The 13,885-nt window shown below is 40.1% G+C and overlaps 11 non-coding genes across 11 annotated transcripts; all 11 read right to left on the bottom strand.

Moving 5' to 3' along the window:
- Positions 1 to 1,129: 1,129 nt before the first annotated feature.
- Positions 1,130 to 1,200, bottom strand: trnag-gcc (transfer RNA glycine (anticodon GCC)). The gene has a single exon. It is a non-coding gene; the product is annotated as a tRNA-Gly (tRNA).
- Positions 1,201 to 1,480: 280 nt separating this feature from the next.
- Positions 1,481 to 1,551, bottom strand: trnag-gcc (transfer RNA glycine (anticodon GCC)). Its single transcript has one exon. It is a non-coding gene; the product is annotated as a tRNA-Gly (tRNA).
- Positions 1,552 to 3,928: 2,377 nt separating this feature from the next.
- Positions 3,929 to 3,999, bottom strand: trnag-gcc (transfer RNA glycine (anticodon GCC)). The gene has a single exon. It is a non-coding gene; the product is annotated as a tRNA-Gly (tRNA).
- A 189-nt stretch (positions 4,000 to 4,188) lies between these two features.
- trnag-gcc (transfer RNA glycine (anticodon GCC)) lies at positions 4,189 to 4,259 on the bottom strand. The gene has a single exon. It is a non-coding gene; the product is annotated as a tRNA-Gly (tRNA).
- A 280-nt stretch (positions 4,260 to 4,539) lies between these two features.
- trnag-gcc (transfer RNA glycine (anticodon GCC)) lies at positions 4,540 to 4,610 on the bottom strand. The gene has a single exon. It is a non-coding gene; the product is annotated as a tRNA-Gly (tRNA).
- Positions 4,611 to 6,133: 1,523 nt separating this feature from the next.
- On the bottom strand, positions 6,134 to 6,204 carry trnag-gcc (transfer RNA glycine (anticodon GCC)). Its single transcript has one exon. It is a non-coding gene; the product is annotated as a tRNA-Gly (tRNA).
- A 2,728-nt stretch (positions 6,205 to 8,932) lies between these two features.
- On the bottom strand, positions 8,933 to 9,003 carry trnag-gcc (transfer RNA glycine (anticodon GCC)). The gene has a single exon. It is a non-coding gene; the product is annotated as a tRNA-Gly (tRNA).
- Positions 9,004 to 9,982: 979 nt separating this feature from the next.
- On the bottom strand, positions 9,983 to 10,053 carry trnag-gcc (transfer RNA glycine (anticodon GCC)). Its single transcript has one exon. It is a non-coding gene; the product is annotated as a tRNA-Gly (tRNA).
- Positions 10,054 to 12,082: 2,029 nt separating this feature from the next.
- On the bottom strand, positions 12,083 to 12,153 carry trnag-ucc (transfer RNA glycine (anticodon UCC)). Its single transcript has one exon. It is a non-coding gene; the product is annotated as a tRNA-Gly (tRNA).
- Positions 12,154 to 13,042: 889 nt separating this feature from the next.
- Positions 13,043 to 13,113, bottom strand: trnag-gcc (transfer RNA glycine (anticodon GCC)). Its single transcript has one exon. It is a non-coding gene; the product is annotated as a tRNA-Gly (tRNA).
- A 280-nt stretch (positions 13,114 to 13,393) lies between these two features.
- Positions 13,394 to 13,464, bottom strand: trnag-gcc (transfer RNA glycine (anticodon GCC)). Its single transcript has one exon. It is a non-coding gene; the product is annotated as a tRNA-Gly (tRNA).
- Between the last annotated feature and the right edge of the window lie 421 nt (positions 13,465 to 13,885).

Genomic DNA, 13,885 nt, shown 5'->3' with positions numbered 1-13,885 from the left:
ACCGTGGGACGACTCACTGACCATCCTCACATCCATCACGACTTTTATGTTTGTGACACATAAGAACGGGAAAGTATACCTGCATTGGCCGGGAATCGGACCCGGGTCTCCCGCGTGGCAGGCGAGAATTCTACCACTGAATCACCAATTCTCACAAAAGTGTTAATTTTCCAATTTTTTTTTTTCTTGGCATTTTCTCCATCCTTTTCTCATATTCTTATAGGGGAGATGTTTATACAAATGCTTAGAAAACAAAAAGTTATTGATACTTTTTTCCCCTTATCTCTTTTTCTTACCTTAATGAATAGTCTACTGCTCTGCTATCTACGAACCCAATATCAAGTGAGAAACCGTGGGACGACTCACTGACCATCCTCACATCCATCACGACTTTTATGTTTGTGACACATAAGAACGGTAAAGTATATCTGTATTGGCCGGGAATCAGACCCGGGTCTCCCGCGTGGCAGGCGAGAATTCTACCACTGAACCACCAATGCTTACAAAACTGTTAATTTTCCAACTTTTTTTTTTTCTTGGCACTTTCTCCATCCTTTTCTTATATTCTGTTAGGGGAGATGTTTATACAAATGCTTAGAAAACATAAAGTTATTGATACTTTTTTCACCTTTTCTCTTTTTCTTACCTTAATGAGTAGTCTACAGACTCCGCAATCTACGAACCCAGTATCAAGTGAGAAACCGTGGGACGACTCACTGACCATCCTCACATCCATCACGACTTTTATGTTTGTGACACATAAGAACGGCATAGTATACCTGCATTGGCCAGGAATCGGACCCGGGTCTCCCGCGTGGCAGGCGAGAATTCTACCACTGAATCACCAATGCTCACAAAAGTGTTAATTTTCCAATTTTTTTTTTTCTTGGCATTTTCTCCATCCTTTTCTCATATTCTTATAGGGGAGATGTTTATACAAATGCTTAGAAAACAAAAAGTTATTGATACTTTTTTCCCCTTATCTCTTTTTCTTACCTTAATGAATAGTCTACTGCTCTGCTATCTACGAACCCAATATCAAGTGAGAAACCGTGGGACGACTCACTGACCATCCTCACATCCATCACGACTTTTATGTTTGTGACACATAAGAACGGGAAAGTATACCTGCATTGGCCGGGAATCGGACCCGGGTCTCCCGCGTGGCAGGCGAGAATTCTACCACTGAACCACCAATGCTCACGAAAGTGTTAATTTTCCAATTTTTTTTTTTTCTTGGCATTTTCTCCATCCTTTTCTCATATTCTGTTAGGGGAGATGTTTATACAAATGCTTAGAAAACATAAAGTTATTGATACTTTTTTGACCTTTTCTCTTTTTCTTACCTTAATGAATAGTCTACAGACTCTGCAATCTACGAACCCAGTATCAAGTGAGAAACCGTGGGACGACTCACTGACCATCCTCACATCCATCACGACTTTCATGTTTGTGAAACATAAGAACGGTAAAGTACACCTGCATTGGCCGGGAATCGGACCCGGGTCTCCCGCGTGGCAGGCGAGAATTCTACCACTGAACCACCAATGCTTACAAAAGTGTTAATTTTCCAACTTTTTTTTTTTCTTGGCACCTTCTCCATCCTTTTCTCATATTCTGTTAGGGGAGATGTGTATACAAATGCTTAGAAAACATAAAGTTATTGATACTTTTTTCACCTTTTCTCTTTTTCTTACCTTAATGAATAGTCTACTGCTCTGCTATCTACGAACCCAATATCAAGTGAGAAACCGTGGGACGACTCACTGACCATCCTCACATCCATCACGACTTTAAGGTCAGTGACACATAAGAACAGTAAGTTACATCTGTACTGGCCAGGAACTGGACCCGGGTCTGTCAAATGGGAGGCAAGAATTCTACCACTGAACCACCAATGCTTACAATAGTGTTAATTTTCCAACTTTTTTTTCTTGGCACTTTCTCCATCCTTTTCTCATATTCTGTTAGGGGAGATGTTTATACAAATGCTTTGAAAACAAAAAGTTATTGATAGTTTTTTCCCCTTATCTCTTTTTCTTACCTCAATGAATAGTCTACAGCCTACGCTATCTACGAACCCAGTATCAAGTGAGAAACCGTGGGACGACTCACTGACCATCTTCACATCCATCACGACTTTTATGTTTGTGACACATAAGAACGGTAAAGTATATCTGTATTGGCCGGGAATCAGACCCGGGTCTCCCGCGTGGCAGGCGAGAATTCTACCACTGAATCACCAATGCTCACAAAAGTGTTAATTTTCCAATTTTTTTTTTTCTTGGCATTTTCTCCATCCTTTTCTCATATTCTTATAGGGGAGATGTTTATACAAATGCTTAGAAAACAAAAAGTTATTGATACTTTTTTCCCCTTATCTCTTTTTCTTACCTTAATGAATAGTCTACTGCTCTGCTATCTACGAACCCAATATCAAGTGAGAAACCGTGGGACGACTCACTGACCATCCTCACATCCATCACGACTTTTATGTTTGTGACACATAAGAACGGGAAAGTATACCTGCATTGGCCGGGAATCGGACCCGGGTCTCCCGCGTGGCAGGCGAGAATTCTACCACTGAATCACCAATTCTCACAAAAGTGTTAATTTTCCAATTTTTTTTTTTTCTTGGCATTTTCTCCATCTTTTTCTCATATTCTTATAGGGGAGATGTTTATACAAATGCTTAGAAAACAAAAAGTTATTGATACTTTTTTCCCCTTATCTCTTTTTCTTACCTTAATGAATAGTCTACTGCTCTGCTATCTACGAACCCAATATCAAGTGAGAAACCGTGGGACGACTCACTGACCATCCTCACATCCATCACGACTTTTATGTTTGTGACACATAAGAACGGTGAAGTATATCTGTATTGGCCGGGAATCAGACCCGGGTCTCCCGCGTGGCAGGCGAGAATTCTACCACTGAACCACCAATGCTTACAAAACTGTTAATTTTCCAACTTTTTTTTTTTCTTGGCACTTTCTCCATCCTTTTCTTATATTCTGTTAGGGGAGATGTTTATACAAATGCTTAGAAAACAAAAAGTTATTGATACTTTTTTCCCCTTATCTCTTTTTCTTACCTTAATGAATAGTCTACTGCTCTGCTATCTACGAACCCAATATCAAGTGAGAAACCGTGGGACGACTCACTGACCATCCTCACATCCATCACGACTTTTATGTTTGTGACACATAAGAACGGTAAAGTATATCTGTATTGGCCGGGAATCAGACACGGGTCTCCCGCGTGGCAGGCGAGAATTCTACCACTGAACCACCAATGCTTACAAAACTGTTAATTTTCCAACTTTTTTTTTTTCTTGGCACTTTCTCCATCCTTTTCTTATATTCTGTTAGGGGAGATGTTTATACAAATGCTTAGAAAACAAAAAGTTATTGATACTTTTTTCCCCTTATCTCTTTTTCTTACCTTAATGAATAGTCTACTGCTCTGCTATCTACGAACCCAATATCAAGTGAGAAACCGTGGGACGACTCACTGACCATCCTCACATCCATCACGACTTTTATGTTTGTGACACATAAGAACGGTAAAGTATATCTGTATTGGCCGGGAATCAGACCCGGGTCTCCCGCGTGGCAGGCGAGAATTCTACCACTGAACCACCAATGCTTACAAAACTGTTAATTTTCCAACTTTTTTTTTTTCTTGGCACTTTCTCCATCCTTTTCTTATATTCTGTTAGGGGAGATGTTTATACAAATGCTTAGAAAACATAAAGTTATTGATACTTTTTTCACCTTTTCTCTTTTTCTTACCTTAATGAGTAGTCTACAGACTCCGCATTCTACGAACCCAGTATCAAGTGAGAAACCGTGGGACGACTCACTGACCATCCTCACATCCATCACGACTTTTATGTTTGTGACACATAAGAACGGCATAGTATACCTGCATTGGCCAGGAATCGGACCCGGGTCTCCCGCGTGGCAGGCGAGAATTCTACCACTGAACCACCAATGCTCACAAAAGTGTTAATTTTCCAATTTTTTTTTTCTTGGCATTTTCTCTTTCTTACCTCAATGAATAGTCTAAAGACTACGCTATCTACGAACCCAGTATCAAGTGAGAAACCGTGGGACGACTCACTGACCATCCTCACATCCATCACGACTTTTATGTTTGTGACACATAAGAACGGCATAGTATACCTGCATTGGCCGGGAATCGGACCCGGGTCTCCCGCGTGGCAGGCGAGAATTCTACCACTGAACCACCAATGCTCACGAAAGTGTTAATTTTCCAATTTTTTTTTTTTCTTGGCATTTTCTCCATCCTTTTCTCATATTCTGTTAGGGGAGATGTTTATACAAATGCTTAGAAAACATAAAGTTATTGATACTTTTTTGACCTTTTCTCTTTTTCTTACCTTAATGAATAGTCTACAGACTCTGCAATCTACGAACCCAGTATCAAGTGAGAAACCGTGGGACGACTCACTGACCATCCTCACATCCATCACGACTTTCATGTTTGTGAAACATAAGAACGGTAAAGTATACCTGCATTGGCCGGGAATCGGACCCGGGTCTCCCGCGTGGCAGGCGAGAATTCTACCACTGAACCACCAATGCTTACAAAAGTGTTAATTTTCCAACTTTTTTTTTTTCTTGGCACCTTCTCCATCCTTTTCTCATATTCTGTTAGGGGAGATGTGTATACAAATGCTTAGAAAACATAAAGTTATTGATACTTTTTTCACCTTTTCTCTTTTTCTTACCTTAATGAATAGTCTACTGCTCTGCTATCTACGAACCCAATATCAAGTGAGAAACCGTGGGACGACTCACTGACCATCCTCACATCCATCACGACTTTAAGGTCAGTGACACATAAGAACAGTAAGTTACATCTGTACTGGCCAGGAACTGGACCCGGGTCTGTCAAATGGGAGGCAAGAATTCTACCACTGAACCACCAATGTTTACAAGATTGTGGATTTACCAACTTTTTTTTCTTCTATCCTTTTCTCATATTGTGTTAGGGGAGATGTTTGTACAAATGATTAGAAAACAAGAAGTCATTGATATGTTTTTTTCTGTCTTTTGAATAGTCTCCAGACTATTCAAACACTGTCCCCCACATGGCAGGCAAGAATTCTACCACTGAACCACCAATGCTTACAATAGTGTTAATTTTCCAACTTTTTTTTCTTGGCACTTTCTCCATCCTTTTCTCATATTCTGTTAGGGGAGATGTTTATACAAATGCTTTGAAAACAAAAAGTTATTGATAGTTTTTTCCCCTTATCTCTTTTTCTTACCTCAATGAATAGTCTACAGCCTACGCTATCTACGAACCCAGTATCAAGTGAGAAACCGTGGGACGACTCACTGACCATCTTCACATCCATCACGACTTTTATGTTTGTGACACATAAGAACGGTAAAGTATATCTGTATTGGCCGGGAATCAGACCCGGGTCTCCCGCGTGGCAGGCGAGAATTCTACCACTGAATCACCAATGCTCACAAAAGTGTTAATTTTCCAATTTTTTTTTTTCTTGGCATTTTCTCCATCCTTTTCTCATATTCTTATAGGGGAGATGTTTATACAAATGCTTAGAAAACAAAAAGTTATTGATACTTTTTTCCCCTTATCTCTTTTTCTTACCTTAATGAATAGTCTACTGCTCTGCTATCTACGAACCCAATATCAAGTGAGAAACCGTGGGACGACTCACTGACCATCCTCACATCCATCACGACTTTTATGTTTGTGACACATAAGAACGGTAAAGTATATCTGTATTGGCCGGGAATCAGACCCGGGTCTCCCGCGTGGCAGGCGAGAATTCTACCACTGAACCACCAATGCTTACAAAACTGTTAATTTTCCAACTTTTTTTTTTTCTTGGCACTTTCTCCATCCTTTTCTTATATTCTGTTAGGGGAGATGTTTATACAAATGCTTAGAAAACATAAAGTTATTGATACTTTTTTCACCTTTTCTCTTTTTCTTACCTTAATGAGTAGTCTACAGACTCCGCAATCTACGAACCCAGTATCAAGTGAGAAACCGTGGGACGACTCACTGACCATCCTCACATCCATCACGACTTTTATGTTTGTGACACATAAGAACGGCATAGTATACCTGCATTGGCCAGGAATCGGACCCGGGTCTCCCGCGTGGCAGGCGAGAATTCTACCACTGAACCACCAATGCTTACAAAACTGTTAATTTTCCAACTTTTTTTTTTTCTTGGCACTTTCTCCATCCTTTTCTTATATTCTGTTAGGGGAGATGTTTATACAAATGCTTAGAAAACAAAAAGTTATTGATACTTTTTTCCCCTTATCTCTTTTTCTTACCTTAATGAATAGTCTACTGCTCTGCTATCTACGAACCCAATATCAAGTGAGAAACCGTGGGACGACTCACTGACCATCCTCACATCCATCACGACTTTTATGTTTGTGACACATAAGAACGGTAAAGTATATCTGTATTGGCCGGGAATCAGACACGGGTCTCCCGCGTGGCAGGCGAGAATTCTACCACTGAACCACCAATGCTTACAAAAGTGTTAATTTTCCAACTTTTTTTTTTTCTTGGCACTTTCTCCATCCTTTTCTTATATTCTGTTAGGGGAGATGTTTATACAAATGCTTAGAAAACAAAAAGTTATTGATACTTTTTTCCCCTTATCTCTTTTTCTTACCTTAATGAATAGTCTACTGCTCTGCTATCTACGAACCCAATATCAAGTGAGAAACCGTGGGACGACTCACTGACCATCCTCACATCCATCACGACTTTTATGTTTGTGACACATAAGAACGGTAAAGTATATCTGTATTGGCCGGGAATCAGACCCGGGTCTCCCGCGTGGCAGGCGAGAATTCTACCACTGAACCACCAATGCTTACAAAACTGTTAATTTTCCAACTTTTTTTTTTTCTTGGCACTTTCTCCATCCTTTTCTTATATTCTGTTAGGGGAGATGTTTATACAAATGCTTAGAAAACATAAAGTTATTGATACTTTTTTCACCTTTTCTCTTTTTCTTACCTTAATGAGTAGTCTACAGACTCCGCAATCTACGAACCCAGTATCAAGTGAGAAACCGTGGGACGACTCACTGACCATCCTCACATCCATCACGACTTTTATGTTTGTGACACATAAGAACGGCATAGTATACCTGCATTGGCCAGGAATCGGACCCGGGTCTCCCGCGTGGCAGGCGAGAATTCTACCACTGAACGACCAATGCTCACAAAAGTGTTAATTTTCCAATTTTTTTTTTTCTTGGCATTTTCTCCATCCTTTTCTCATTTTCTGTTAGGGGAGATGTTTATACAAATGCTTAGAAAACATAAAGTTATTGATAGTTTTTTCCCCTTATCTCTTTTTCTTACCTCAATGAATAGTCTACAGACTACGCTATCTACGAACCCAGTATCAAGTGAGAAACCGTGGGACGACTCACTGACCATCTTCACATCCATCACGACTTTTATGTTTGTGACACATAAGAACGGTAAAGTATATCTGTATTGGCCGGGAATCAGACCCGGGTCTCCCGCGTGGCAGGCGAGAATTCTACCACTGAATCACCAATGCTCACAAAAGTGTTAATTTTCCAATTTCTTTTTTTCTTGGCATTTTCTCCATCCTTTTCTCATATTCTTATAGGGGAGATGTTTATACAAATGCTTAGAAAACAAAAAGTTATTGATACTTTTTTCCCCTTATCTCTTTTTCTTACCTTAATGAATAGTCTACTGCTCTGCTATCTACGAACCCAATATCAAGTGAGAAACCGTGGGACGACTCACTGACCATCCTCACATCCATCACGACTTTTATGTTTGTGACACATAAGAACGGGAAAGTATACCTGCATTGGCCGGGAATCGGACCCGGGTCTCCCGCGTGGCAGGCGAGAATTCTACCACTGAATCACCAATTCTCACAAAAGTGTTAATTTTCCAATTTTTTTTTTTCTTGGCATTTTCTCCATCCTTTTCTCATATTCTTATAGGGGAGATGTTTATACAAATGCTTAGAAAACAAAAAGTTATTGATACTTTTTTCCCCTTATCTCTTTTTCTTACCTTAATGAATAGTCTACTGCTCTGCTATCTACGAACCCAATATCAAGTGAGAAACCGTGGGACGACTCACTGACCATCCTCACATCCATCACGACTTTTATGTTTGTGACACATAAGAACGGTAAAGTATATCTGTATTGGCCGGGAATCAGACCCGGGTCTCCCGCGTGGCAGGCGAGAATTCTACCACTGAACCACCAATGCTTACAAAACTGTTAATTTTCCAACTTTTTTTTTTTCTTGGCACTTTCTCCATCCTTTTCTTATATTCTGTTAGGGGAGATGTTTATACAAATGCTTAGAAAACATAAAGTTATTGATACTTTTTTCACCTTTTCTCTTTTTCTTACCTTAATGAGTAGTCTACAGACTCCGCAATCTACGAACCCAGTATCAAGTGAGAAACCGTGGGACGACTCACTGACCATCCTCACATCCATCACGACTTTTATGTTTGTGACACATAAGAACGGCATAGTATACCTGCATTGGCCAGGAATCGGACCCGGGTCTCCCGCGTGGCAGGCGAGAATTCTACCACTGAATCACCAATGCTCACAAAAGTGTTAATTTTCCAATTTTTTTTTTTCTTGGCATTTTCTCCATCCTTTTCTCATATTCTTATAGGGGAGATGTTTATACAAATGCTTAGAAAACAAAAAGTTATTGATACTTTTTTCCCCTTATCTCTTTTTCTTACCTTAATGAATAGTCTACTGCTCTGCTATCTACGAACCCAATATCAAGTGAGAAACCGTGGGACGACTCACTGACCATCCTCACATCCATCACGACTTTTATGTTTGTGACACATAAGAACGGGAAAGTATACCTGCATTGGCCGGGAATCGGACCCGGGTCTCCCGCGTGGCAGGCGAGAATTCTACCACTGAACCACCAATGCTTACAAAACTGTTAATTTTCCAACTTTTTTTTTTTCTTGGCACTTTCTCCATCCTTTTCTTATATTCTGTTAGGGGAGATGTTTATACAAATGCTTAGAAAACAAAAAGTTATTGATACTTTTTTCCCCTTATCTCTTTTTCTTACCTTAATGAATAGTCTACTGCTCTGCTATCTACGAACCCAATATCAAGTGAGAAACCGTGGGACGACTCACTGACCATCCTCACATCCATCACGACTTTTATGTTTGTGACACATAAGAACGGTAAAGTATATCTGTATTGGCCGGGAATCAGACCCGGGTCTCCCGCGTGGCAGGCGAGAATTCTACCACTGAACCACCAATGCTTACAAAACTGTTAATTTTCCAACTTTTTTTTTTTCTTGGCACTTTCTCCATCCTTTTCTTATATTCTGTTAGGGGAGATGTTTATACAAATGCTTAGAAAACATAAAGTTATTGATACTTTTTTCACCTTTTCTCTTTTTCTTACCTTAATGAGTAGTCTACAGACTCCGCAATCTACGAACCCAGTATCAAGTGAGAAACCGTGGGACGACTCACTGACCATCCTCACATCCATCACGACTTTTATGTTTGTGACACATAAGAACGGCATAGTATACCTGCATTGGCCAGGAATCGGACCCGGGTCTCCCGCGTGGCAGGCGAGAATTCTACCACTGAATCACCAATGCTCACAAAAGTGTTAATTTTCCAATTTTTTTTTTTCTTGGCATTTTCTCCATCCTTTTCTCATATTCTTATAGGGGAGATGTTTATACAAATGCTTAGAAAACAAAAAGTTATTGATACTTTTTTCCCCTTATCTCTTTTTCTTACCTTAATGAATAGTCTACTGCTCTGCTATCTACGAACCCAATATCAAGTGAGAAACCGTGGGACGACTCACTGACCATCCTCACATCCATCACGACTTTTATGTTTGTGACACATAAGAACGGGAAAGTATACCTGCATTGGCCGGGAATCGGACCCGGGTCTCCCGCGTGGCAGGCGAGAATTCTACCACTGAACCACCAATGCTTACAAAACTGTTAATTTTCCAACTTTTTTTTTTTCTTGGCACTTTCTCCATCCTTTTCTTATATTCTGTTAGGGGAGATGTTTATACAAATGCTTAGAAAACAAAAAGTTATTGATACTTTTTTCCCCTTATCTCTTTTTCTTACCTTAATGAATAGTCTACTGCTCTGCTATCTACGAACCCAATATCAAGTGAGAAACCGTGGGACGACTCACTGACCATCCTCACATCCATCACGACTTTTATGTTTGTGACACATAAGAACGGTAAAGTATATCTGTATTGGCCGGGAATCAGACACGGGTCTCCCGCGTGGCAGGCGAGAATTCTACCACTGAACCACCAATGCTTACAAAAGTGTTAATTTTCCAACTTTTTTTTTTTCTTGGCACTTTCTCCATCCTTTTCTTATATTCTGTTAGGGGAGATGTTTATACAAATGCTTAGAAAACATAAAGTTATTGATACTTTTTTCACCTTTTCTCTTTTTCTTACCTTAATGAGTAGTCTACAGACTCCGCAATCTACGAACCCAGTATCAAGTGAGAAACCGTGGGACGACTCACTGACCATCCTCACATCCATCACGACTTTTATGTTTGTGACACATAAGAACGGCATAGTATACCTGCATTGGCCAGGAATCGGACCCGGGTCTCCCGCGTGGCAGGCGAGAATTCTACCACTGAACGACCAATGCTCACAAAAGTGTTAATTTTCCAATTTTTTTTTTTCTTGGCATTTTCTCCATCCTTTTCTCATTTTCTGTTAGGGGAGATGTTTATACAAATGCTTAGAAAACATAAAGTTATTGATAGTTTTTTCCCCTTATCTCTTTTTCTTACCTCAATGAATAGTCTACAGACTACGCTATCTACGAACCCAGTATCAAGTGAGAAACCGTGGGACGACTCACTGACCATCTTCACATCCATCACGACTTTTATGTTTGTGACACATAAGAACGGTAAAGTATATCTGTATTGGCCGGGAATCAGACCCGGGTCTCCCGCGTGGCAGGCGAGAATTCTACCACTGAATCACCAATGCTCACAAAAGTGTTAATTTTCCAATTTCTTTTTTTCTTGGCATTTTCTCCATCCTTTTCTCATATTCTTATAGGGGAGATGTTTATACAAATGCTTAGAAAACAAAAAGTTATTGATACTTTTTTCCCCTTATCTCTTTTTCTTACCTTAATGAATAGTCTACTGCTCTGCTATCTACGAACCCAATATCAAGTGAGAAACCGTGGGACGACTCACTGACCATCCTCACATCCATCACGACTTTTATGTTTGTGACACATAAGAACGGGAAAGTATACCTGCATTGGCCGGGAATCGGACCCGGGTCTCCCGCGTGGCAGGCGAGAATTCTACCACTGAATCACCAATTCTCACAAAAGTGTTAATTTTCCAATTTTTTTTTTTCTTGGCATTTTCTCCATCCTTTTCTCATATTCTTATAGGGGAGATGTTTATACAAATGCTTAGAAAACAAAAAGTTATTGATACTTTTTTCCCCTTATCTCTTTTTCTTACCTTAATGAATAGTCTACTGCTCTGCTATCTACGAACCCAATATCAAGTGAGAAACCGTGGGACGACTCACTGACCATCCTCACATCCATCACGACTTTTATGTTTGTGACACATAAGAACGGTAAAGTATATCTGTATTGGCCGGGAATCAGACCCGGGTCTCCCGCGTGGCAGGCGAGAATTCTACCACTGAACCACCAATGCTTACAAAACTGTTAATTTTCCAACTTTTTTTTTTTCTTGGCACTTTCTCCATCCTTTTCTTATATTCTGTTAGGGGAGATGTTTATACAAATGCTTAGAAAACATAAAGTTATTGATACTTTTTTCACCTTTTCTCTTTTTCTTACCTTAATGAGTAGTCTACAGACTCCGCAATCTACGAACCCAGTATCAAGTGAGAAACCGTGGGACGACTCACTGACCATCCTCACATCCATCACGACTTTTATGTTTGTGACACATAAGAACGGCATAGTCTACCTGCATTGGCCGGGAATCAGACCCGGGTCTCCCGCGTGGAAGGCGAGAATTCTACCACTGAACGACCAATGCTCACAAAAGTGTTAATTTTCCAATTTTTTTTTTTCTTGGCATTTTCTCCATCCTTTTCTCATTTTCTGTTAGGGGAGATGTTTATACAAATGCTTAGAAAACAAAAAGTTATTGATACTTTTTTCCCCTTATCTCTTTTTCTTACCTCAATGAATAGTCTAAAGACTACGCTATCTACGAACCCAGTATCAAGTGAGAAACCGTGGGACGACTCACTGACCATCCTCACATCCATCACGACTTTTATGTTTGTGACACATAAGAACGGCATAGTATACCTGCATTGGCCAGGAATCGGACCCGGGTCTCCCGCGTGGCAGGCGAGAATTCTACCACTGAACGACCAATGCTCACAAAAGTGTTAATTTTCCAATTTTTTTTTTTCTTGGCATTTTCTCCATCCTTTTCTCATTTTCTGTTAGGGGAGATGTTTATACAAATGCTTAGAAAACAAAAAGTTATTGATACTTTTTTCCCCTTATCTCTTTTTCTTACCTCAATGAATAGTCTAAAGACTACGCTATCTACGAACCCAGTATCAAGTGAGAAACCGTGGGACGACTCACTGACCATCCTCACATCCATCACGACTTTTATGTTTGTGACACATAAGAACGGCATAGTATACCTGCATTGGCCAGGAATCGGACCCGGGTCTCCCGCGTGGCAGGCGAGAATTCTACCACTGAACCACCAATAATCACAAAAGTGTTAATTTTCCAATTTTTTTTTTCTTGGCATTTTCTCTTTCTTACCTCAATGAATAGTCTAAAGACTACGCTATCTACGAACCCAGTATCAAGTGAGAAACCGTGGGACGACTCACTGACCATCCTCACATCCATCACGACTTTTATGTTTGTGACACATAAGAACGGCATAGTATACCTGCATTGGCCGGGAATCGGACCCGGGTCTCCCGCGTGGCAGGCGAGAATTCTACCACTGAACCACCAATGCTCACGAAAGTGTTAATTTTCCAATTTTTTTTTTTTCTTGGCATTTTCTCCATCCTTTTCTCATATTCTGTTAGGGGAGATGTTTATACAAATGCTTAGAAAACATAAAGTTATTGATACTTTTTTGACCTTTTCTCTTTTTCTTACCTTAATGAATAGTCTACAGACTCTGCAATCTACAAACCCAGTATCAAGTGAGAAACCGTGGGACGACTCACTGACCATCCTCACATCCATCACGACTTTCATGTTTGTGAAACATAAGAACGGCATAGTATACCTGCATTGGCCGGGAATCGGACCCGGGTCTCCCGCGTGGCAGGCGAGAATTCTACCACTGAACCACCAATGCTTACAAAAGTGTTAATTTTCCAACTTTTTTTTTTTCTTGGCACCTTCTCCATCCTTTTCTCATATTCTGTTAGGGGAGATGTGTATACAAATGCTTAGAAAACATAAAGTTATTGATACTTTTTTCACCTTTTCTCTTTTTCTTACCTTAATGAATAGTCTACTGCTCTGCTATCTACGAACCCAATATCAAGTGAGAAACCGTGGGACGACTCACTGACCATCCTCACATCCATCACGACTTTAAGGTCAGTGACACATAAGAACAGTAAGTTACATCTGTACTGGCCAGGAACTGGACCCGGGTCTGTCAAATGGGAGGCAAGAATTCTACCACTGAACCACCAATGTTTACAAGATTGTGGATTTACCAACTTTTTTTTCTTCTATCCTTTTCTCATATTGTGTTAGGGGAGATGTTT

This window comes from Leuresthes tenuis, unplaced genomic scaffold, assembly GCF_036924035.1.
Source record: "Leuresthes tenuis unplaced genomic scaffold, fLeuTen1.0.hap1 SCAF_5, whole genome shotgun sequence".
Taxonomy (NCBI): domain Eukaryota; kingdom Metazoa; phylum Chordata; class Actinopteri; order Atheriniformes; family Atherinopsidae; genus Leuresthes; species Leuresthes tenuis.
The sequence above is the reverse complement of the archived record's forward strand: the minus strand, read 5'-3'. Positions and strand labels throughout refer to the sequence as shown.